This window comes from Anopheles nili, chromosome 2 (genome assembly GCF_943737925.1).
Source record: "Anopheles nili chromosome 2, idAnoNiliSN_F5_01, whole genome shotgun sequence".
NCBI classification, from domain to species: Eukaryota; Metazoa; Arthropoda; class Insecta; order Diptera; family Culicidae; genus Anopheles; species Anopheles nili.
In genome coordinates, this window is record NC_071291.1 from 4,624,988 (window position 1) to 4,634,764 (window position 9,777).

Sequence of the window (9,777 nt, forward strand, 5' to 3'; positions counted from 1 at the left end):
AAACCAAATAACGCACCGTTGGAGGTCGCAAAATGGCGCTTTGCGATTCCTGCTCACGAATCGCTGTGATTTCGGCTTCTACTGTTGAATTCTCTCTGCACTGTTGTGTTTCTTCGTTGCCCAATTACACCAAACGGAACACTTCTTCTCCGAAGACCGCTTTCCATAAGCGGACGTGAAGTAATTATTAATTAAACAGAGACAAATAACAATTAAGTAAAACAAACACCCGGCGCCGGCAGCAATCCCAACCCAACGTCTGCGGATGAAGGCGAAGCTGCGTGCAGAGTGACTTCGATTGAAGGCTACGCGTTGGTCGTTCGATCGACAGAGCGCCCAATTTTAATGAGTTCGCCTCAGTCATTCAGCTCACGGATTGCATCGGGAAGATCCAGCAAGTTCTGAAGGGAAAGGAATGGAATGAGAAAAGAAAACACAAAACCCGTCATTAGTTTTTGGCGCCTAATCAACAGCTCCATCGGGCAAAAGTCAAGAAGTGATCTCTAGAATCCGGTTCGATTTTGGTTCATCGAATACACGAGGTTTTCAATTAAGTAAATGAGTTTTTAATAGCTAACCACCGGAAGGTTATATTTATCCCAAGCGTGCGCTGCATCCCTTAGCCATAAACATATCATTTTCTAGACATTTTTCTCGCCCTGCGCGCCGTAAATTAGAGGAACTTGCCGAAGATGGACGGAGATTGATCATTAGATAAACCTGTGATTGGTTAGTCGAGAACAAGAACTGACGGTCGATCGTCCGATAGGTGGTGGTCAAGGATTTTTGGCAGGATGGAGCAAAAGAGAAAAGTTCGTTTCGGAGTCTTTTCCCGTCGAGAAGCGCAGAACATTGCGACAACGATAAGCCACCTCCAACTATGCGTGTGTGTGTGTGTGTTGTGTTTATATCTTCTGTCCATATCCCATCGCTTCGTCCTCTACCCCCAATGATCCCCCACCAAGTGGCAATCGATTTAATTGACTGGTCGTAAAAAATAAAACCCTCTATATACCGCCCAACGGTGCAACTGTCCCTTCAACATTTCAACAGTTCGAAAACTTCTCCCTCTTGTCGGTGGCTACGGTACACATGTGTGGCGGATGTCGCGAGCCGCGCATCTCGGCCACCCCACGCTTGATATGGTATTATTATCACGTAGTAAAAGTGCGGTTTTATGACAAAAAAATCCCCCAAAACGGGGCTGGCGCCAAACGGCGACGCGCGTCGGAACGCCAACGAACTGTGGCGCAGACTTGCGCTGTCTCGCATCTAGGAAGGCAGGTTCTACGCGACCCGCAGGAATTACGCAGGCTACGGTTGCGTTTACGACTATCTCCTTTAATGCGCTCAAGCACCGCGGTATCGATGATCGATCGTGGCTAAGACTTCTTGGGTTCTTAGACTTCATTCAGCTCGAATTGCTCACTTTACGACTTAATACCTTGCGGTCTAGTCCGATCGCATCCCAAGAGTCAGCCATCTGGAATGGATCGATCGTGTCGATGACTCGAGAAGAAAAGCGTGCTTCATAAGCGCGTCCATCATTAACCGATTGCTTCATTTTTTGTGACTCACTTGGGTTTTTTTTTGTTACGTTTCACTTGTAGTCGAATTCGATTCGTTAATAAATCCGCACGTAAAAATACAAATGTTTTTCGTCCACTCTAACTGTTCTCGACACGCGATGGCGTGATTTTAGTGCAGTGTTTCGGCGATCCTTGGGGAGCGAGTGGGTGAAAAATGGTTCACCATTCTCAGACCGCTTTATGGCTCCTTTGGCGCGGATATCGATCAAAAGTCCTGATCATGATCGTGCTGCGATTTGACCCAAATCTACCCCGAATGGTGATGGTGTATCGGTTAATTGGATTACATGCGCAAGCACGTCAACCTTTTTTTTGCTACAATTCCCTCATCACATGTCTCTCGACGGCCGCTAGTACGTTCCTTTCGTTTTGTTTTCCGAAACCAGCCGCAGAAACAAGCGCCACCGGCATCGGGAATGCCACAGACGAAAGGAAAAGACAACGTACGGCAGACAGGAAACATCGAGCGCGTTTGTGTCCGCGCGACATGCTTCCGCTTAATGAAATTTCGCAAAAATAAATCACCCACCCGTGGCCGTTAATCCGTGCGGCTGACAAAACGCATCAAAGACGCCAAGCCGCCGTTGGAATGAAAAAATAAAAGCGAACTACAATCGGAGGGAATTAAAAACGTCCTCCGCCCCACCCAATGGATCCCAAGCCCCAAAAAAACTCGTTCTGGTCCTTTCGGAAGTGTCCGCGAGGCGGAAACAGCTCGTAATTGCGAGGAAATGTCCGCCGACTGTGGCACACGTGAATGTTGCTGAAAAATCGATTTAATTTTACTACAGGGCTCAATTTCTGTGCTACAGGTCGGGAATCTGAAAGGGACCTTTCACGAACATGAATTGTTATTTCATTTAAAAACAACCAGCTCCTGCTCGGAGCAACAGACATTTGGCAACATGATCACGTGCACGGGTATGAATGCAACTCGTTTCCTTCACTAGCAATTTGTTTATGTTAAGTCTTGCTGAAGAAGGGATTCTAGTAGCCGTATCGACACTCTCTAGAAAAACCACTATCACTTGTACGATGCTACCAAAGATCAAATGACATCTGTCAAGCTGATGGTGTGATAACGATGTATCACTATCGTTACTAAGCATCGATTTTTGAATAGCAAGCTGTCAAACGAAACCGTTAATCGAAGGCGGCGTGCATAATCAGCGTTGGTTTAATCGTGACCGAGCTGATTGGCTTATCACTTTCGTCTGCTAACGCGGTTGTGGCTAACCGTAGCAAATCGATACACCTGAAAAGCGATTAAACCGCAGCCAGATCGGATCAATTTCGTGGGAATCCGTACTGAGCTCGCGTATCAATATCGAAAGAGCCGCTTAGTTAGTGAGAGGCACCTCGAGACGCAACTCAACGAGTTTTCTGCACACTGCCACAATGCAGCGAAAACGTCTACACCGACTGCTGGCATTCGGACGGATTCGAAGGAACGAGTTACCCGCGAGCGCAATCAAGAACGGACCGCTTAATCGCGAAAACCAGGGCCGGTTTTTGTTATAAATTTCAATTAATTACCCCAATCCGGCGATCGTGCAAGGAAGGACCGAATTTAAAACGAACGTTAAAAAACGATCGCGTCACTTGGGATGAGAAATCAGCGGGCTTTTCGAGGTGCTGATGACCGATGCGCATCCCAATGTCGCTGGGTGTTTCGTTCGATTGAGCAATTTTATACACCCGGCTGTTCATGGGGGCAGGTTTCATTAAATGCGCTATTCATGTGCTCCAGCCACACGGCAACTCCAGGCACACAGCAAAACGCGGCCCTGGCGGCGCCGGATCCCAATGGAGCAAAAGTAGTCCCCAACGAAAAAGGCGTCCACGGTTTCGTGGGCGGATCGGTTCTCGACACTCGGCGTTTGTGGGGCGTTTTGTTTGCATTTTCGTTGAAGCAAGCAAGTGACGGTTGTCTTTGCTCTACTGCATGTTACCCGTGGTATTAGGGCTGGGGATTAAGCGAGAGCTCAAAACCGATCGCAGTAACCTGCGTATCTAACGCTGGTCGATATTGATAAGATCAGCCCCTCTCTAAAAGGGACAACCTGGCGGGAAAATCGGCAAACAGATTAACGGTAATCCCTTGGCGCTTGAATCCTCCCGCGAAAGGCAAAAAAATGCAGGCACTTCATCAAGAAAAAAAATCTCCTCCAGAAGACTGGAATCCGAACCAGAGCAAGGCGAGCTGGCGCGAGGTGGAAGTACAAAAATAAAAACCCCCCCAACTCTGCCGATCGGTGGCGAAGTCATAAAAATTCAAATCTCGAACCTTGGATCCGCGCGGGTTCGAATTCGCGGGATGCTTGTGGGACGAAAGCCAACCAACCCACCGGTGGCCCAATCTCAGCCCCCGCAACCCATGGGCAAAACAGGTGGACAAATCTGCACTCCTTCTCGTTCTACTGGTTCTTCTTTTCGGTCCGGACGACTTGGCTGAGCAAAAGGCGTCCACGGCAGACTAGCTTTGCGTGTTCGCTTTCGTCGCCTGGCTTTGGTCCACCTTTCCAAGCGAGTTGCCCGGGCCGATTTCGGGAGTTCCTAAGCGAGTAAGCTCCAATTGTGCGGTTTGTTATCTTTTCCCGAATCGATAAACTAACTCCCGTACGAACTTCAAGGGCACTGATATCCGGAAGCCTTGCACTAGCGTCACGGAGGCATATCGATTAACACATTCAGCACTTACTTTTTCGTTTCGTATTTTTGTTTTTTTCGTACTGCTTGTGTGTTTTTCGTCACTAAATCAATCCCCGTTGCACTCACTGGAAGCCGGTAGGTCGTTTTGATAGAATTCACGGACACTCAGACACGCGAATTGAAGGAATACCCTCGTAAGGATTCTTCTAGGACCAATCACACAGCACCGTTTATACCACCGGATTTTCAAAATCCGCCACTGTATGCTTTAGTCACCACTTCCATCGATACCGAGCGACACCGAGTGGAACTGTCATTTTGTGCGTTCTGATCGTGCTTCCCTGCGTATCCTTGCTGTAGCTGATCAAAAGGATAAGTTCACCGTTGGGGCATCGTTTATGGGAAAAAGATCCCACGTTCGTACCCGTTTGCGTGAAACCCCCGCAAAGTCTTGAGCTGATCGCGCCGACGTTTGGAATCGAACTACAAACACGTTGCGTCGATTCGCGTCGAGGTCGCTGCGTGGTGCTGGCTCTCCGGGGAACGTGCGCATTCAGCTCTAACTGTGGGGCCTTGAGAAACGAAGCGTGGCCAGAAATATCCGACTCTCTTGGAGCTGGTGGAAATTTGCTAAAAAAAATAGGGTGTTTTGGATAGCCAACAAATAAAAGTTACTAAAAGTTAAATAGTTACTAAAACAGTTTATTGATGTTCTTAAATTAACTTAATTTCTATTTGTACTATCGTAAGTTTATCAAAATAATTTAATACCTTTTTCTCTATCATGTAAAGCAAACATGCAAAATTAAGGAAGATAATAAAAAAAGATATATTGAACAATTTTGCCCATTCTACTATTCCATGGTGCGATCGTAACCGCTTTTAGGGGTGCGCTCTCACTCTCTCACGCGATTAGTGAGAAGGCTTTATCTCACTCACTTCGACTCACCACTAGACCTCCAAGTCATGCGCATTGATTCACGCTCACTGGAATATGATCATAGCGGGGAAGGATTCAAATTATCTAGGCTATCGAAACGATCCCGACGTTGCACGCTCGTAGACATGTCGATGCTGTCCTGTATTTGTACGTATCCTGCTTCATTGTTTTCAGATGTCCTTAGATCTTCCAGAATCGACTTTACATACGACAATTCCAAATGTTCGGTAGCTTATTACATCATAAACACTTGGCAACTCAATATCTTGTAATATTATCTCTCTTATCTAAGCTTAAACGTGATGCAACATGGTATATCTTCAACGGCTTGTTTACTTGCCAAAACTACAACTCGAAAGTAATTTCTAGTCTCCTCCGCGTGGGTTGAAATCGAAATTGATAACGCACATACCATCCGTCTAATCACCGCGAAAGTCAAGGACTTTACAGCTTTACTTTGAGATACGTTATAAATAGAATCAAATCAACTCCTGTTCCAAATCGAGTTTCATCGTGTCATGCTGGGAGTACAGATATCTGGCGCCTTGCACGACGTATTACTCATTCCATTTCCCAAGTCCACCATAAAACGTCGATCCTCGGGAGGCCATCATCGCGCGCGAGTGCAGAGACGATATCATCTTGAAGGGCGTGTTGATAGCTTCAGATTCGTGTCGCGATTCGGGAACCCTTCCAACGTCAACGGCATCTCGTGACGTCAAACCACCTAACACCAAATCGAGACCAGTACACCGGTTCGACTTATCGCTCAGCTTAAAGCCAGCTTTTCTTCCTTCTCCTTGCTCAGCAACCAGCGATTGAGCCAAGCCCCAAAAATTCTCCCTGACGTCACTGTCCGATCAGCTGCAATCAATATCAGCAGAACGTGAATCTCGCAAACCTCAGAGAGAGTGTCCGAACGCGAAATTAGCCGATTATCGCACCCTCCACGTGCGTTTCCGCGCAAGACGACCTGATGATGGCGATACGCAAGGTTCGCGCGTTCACGCGGCACGCTTTTGCGCTTGATCCGGTGCGCACCTCCCCAAACAGAGTGACCACGGATAAGATCCACGTTCGTAGGGGGAACTTGAAACCTCGACGCCGACTAGAGCAAGTGGGCCTTTAACGTAGACCCTCAGACGATGACGACGCTAACTGAGGGCGATCCTAATCGTGGGTCACACAAGTACCGTAATCTCCGGACGATTGTGAATGGCGGTGCGTATGCTGATGGCGCAAGTGCGTGCTTGCGATAGAGCATCAACCTCAATGATCGTTGATTTTTTTATTGCTGGGCTGCTCATGATGTTTTGCACAAGGGTGACACTATTATCGACATTGATTCGCCTCCGTATATATTTCGTAAAACGTTCCTTTCTGGTATTAATGTTTCGTCCTGAAAACTAACATTCTTGTCCTTTTGTTTTGATGGATCCTTTCATTCTCATCTAATCTAGCTTTGAATTTGCCTTCTAAACCTGTTTCCATTGCGATCAAGCAACGAAACGCGCTAAGTGAATTGTTTTGATGTAATGCTTCGCAAATAATAAGCCAGCCCCATTATTACCTAACCTCAAGAACGGCGCTTTTTATATAAACGGCATAATTAATTGCATTACGGGAAATTAAAAAGAATATTCACGCACGCAGTCTCCTGCGATCAATGCATACAATTAATGCAAATTGGTTTCTCTCCTCTCGCGCCATCTCCGCCAACACCCCCACGCGAACGAGCAAGCCACCGAGTATTAATGATGGGCATTTTTTCTAATTAAAACCGAACCCTATCGCCCACCTTAATCGGTCCGGGCTCGCGGTGCACGGTGCAGATTAAATCCCGCCTATTCCGCACGATGGATCGTTCGGAAGCACGAGATCGACCGGGAAGACGAACGAGCGAAATCATTAACATGACATTTGGGTTGATTTACAAACGAAAAAACAACACCACGATCACCATCAGCTCGGGTGCGGTTTCCCGCGGCAGGACCGTTGAGAGGATGGGGTGGGAATTCGTCAGGATTTCCTTCCAGCAACGCGGAAGACCGCGAGGATCGCGACTCATCACTCCGAGGTGGCGGCTGGACGAAGTTTCCTCGGAGACAGATGGTCGTACGAGCTGATCAAAAGGGTGCTTTGCTAGGGTGTGCAAGGACGTAGAAGGCTGAGGAATCATGAGGAGGGGTTACTGATGGGCGGTGACGGCGATGTAACCCACCCGAGACCCGGTCCACCCTCCGAGATCGACATCGCGAACCAACCGAGCGACCTTCAGCGTTACAAACTCGGCCTGTTCCAGTTGGCGTATATGGCGAATGAATGAATTAAATGTGTGCATATAATGTGTGAGGGCTATATACACGTTTTAATTTTTTATTCCTCCCTCTCAACCCCTTGGGGTCGTCGTTGCGTCCGTTTGGTTTTTGCCTTCCCGATGGAGCCAACCTGAACAGACACACGACGACGCATTCGATGGCTGTCTCGATGGATCGATGAGCTTTTTCGAAGTAATTGCGTCCAAGTCGATGGGCAACGCGAGGAGATCGTTAGTGGTGCAGTCCCTACCACCATAGCCCCTCTCGCAGGCTCGATTTAGACGTGACCGCGACACCCACCGGGATGGGCAGTTCGTTTTTTGGATGGATTGCTACTACTTCAGAAGCGCCCATAACACCGTGATCTCAAAGCAAACGCTCTCTTTCTTCCTTCTCTTGCTTGGTAACGAGAGCAGCTGATTTTCTCTGCCCTGATGAAGTACAGCTTCTCGATAGCAACCTCGGTCGAAGCCTACTGCGCCTGATCTGGCGCCCCCGAGCTACACCGACCAAATCCGGCCAAAGGCGTCTGGTGTGTGAGCCAGCTTTTCATTACAATTTGTAATTTGCCAATGCCCGCGACCACCTTCTCGAGAGTGGTACTGCTGGAAGGTCCTTCTGTGCTTCTTTTTTTTGCTATCGCAACACCCCAAACGAGGGCTACCAGGGGGAGAAGGGGGTGATTTATCCGATCCGAGAGTTATTTATAGCCGAAACCGACAGCTCCGACTGTGTGGAAGGATTCCAATGCCTTCTACCATGAATGTGCGAAAATGGCGACCTACTTGGAGCCATACCTGAACATTGGGCAACATACGCCATCGGCGGAGGGTTAGGACGGTTTTGATCGATGTCCAAAACCACCGGCGCCAGAGAGTTCGAACGGAGGACTAGAACGTCGATGGAAGATAAGATCCTATCGCAAGATCAGACGATTGGTGACCTTCTCCACTCGGATCTCCGGATTCACGACCGGTGTGACAATATTTACTCATTTTGCACTAATGCATAATGTCCGTACATCAAGACGCCATGACGCACCGTGACGTTCCTTTTTTGGGCTCTTCCCTCTGGGAGGAAGATCACTTTACAAATTGCTCACAAACAAGTATACCTTCGACCTTTCGTACTATAGAAGATTTATTCGTTATTTATTTATTTTCTCCTCCACCGAAAGGATATCTAAGCGCCTGGAAGGATTTAGATTTCATGTTCTGCGTTGTAATATTCTTTTTAATCGTGTTTTGTGGACATCAGCTACATCATGCTTTCAAAAGATAAGATTTCGGTAGGTGTCGTTCAACCGGGTCCCCTCAAAACAATGTAATCAGCGCGCACCCCCAGGACATGTGACGCAAACTGACATGATTGTTTCACGCGCAGCATAACGCATACGGTGGCCCTGCCAATTCTTCCCCACGGTCTTCGCGTTGGATTGGCTTAAAACGAGGGTCTCAAAAGACGTACCATTCAACAGCTAAACATCGGTGGCTTCCCCAACGCGACCGGCCCGCAGACGAACCTGGTGATTATTTTTAGTCACACTTAGAGCCGTTACAGCGATCGTTGCGATGATCGTGACCGATCGATCATCAGATGCACATGCGCATAGCGTACGGCAACGCTGAGGTCGTTTGTCAATGAAGTTCCCGGTGGAGTTGTGGAGGAGAACCGAGCAGCGGGTTGCGACCGCGGGCAAGCCGATAATTCACGTAAATTTGTACAAACGGTTATGGCGGGTTATTATTCTGCTTGTGATCGGTTCAGGGCTTCGACGCTTTCGCGAAATATTTTCGGGTGCCGTATAGCCTACTTACGACAAAGCGACGGTGCTGGCACGTCAGTACAGCCTTCTCCACGGCCTACTGAGAGGAATGTGCGCCTCCTACTCCGTGACCTGGTCGACGAATTACGCCACACAGCGTACATGGTGTGGGGCTGTAGTTTTCACATGGAAATTGCGCATCCAGCCATTCCAGCGGGTGTTCGTATTTAGCGGCCAATTCAAGCACCAATCGGTGGTGGAATTTCAACAGCAACTACGCTGACGAGAGCTAGTTTGAAAACAAAACACCAAACAACCAACCACGCTGAAGGAGCCCTGCCGGATGCTGGCACGGAGTCATTTGCCAACGCCAACAGTGCAACCCGGTCATCTGACCATCTACTAATCTGTTACCAAACAACACCTTTGAAGGTAAAAGTGCGTCTGTCATCAAATGGATGCGCTATCCCGTGCCGATCGTATCTCCGTAGAAATGGCATGAAGCGTGGAGCA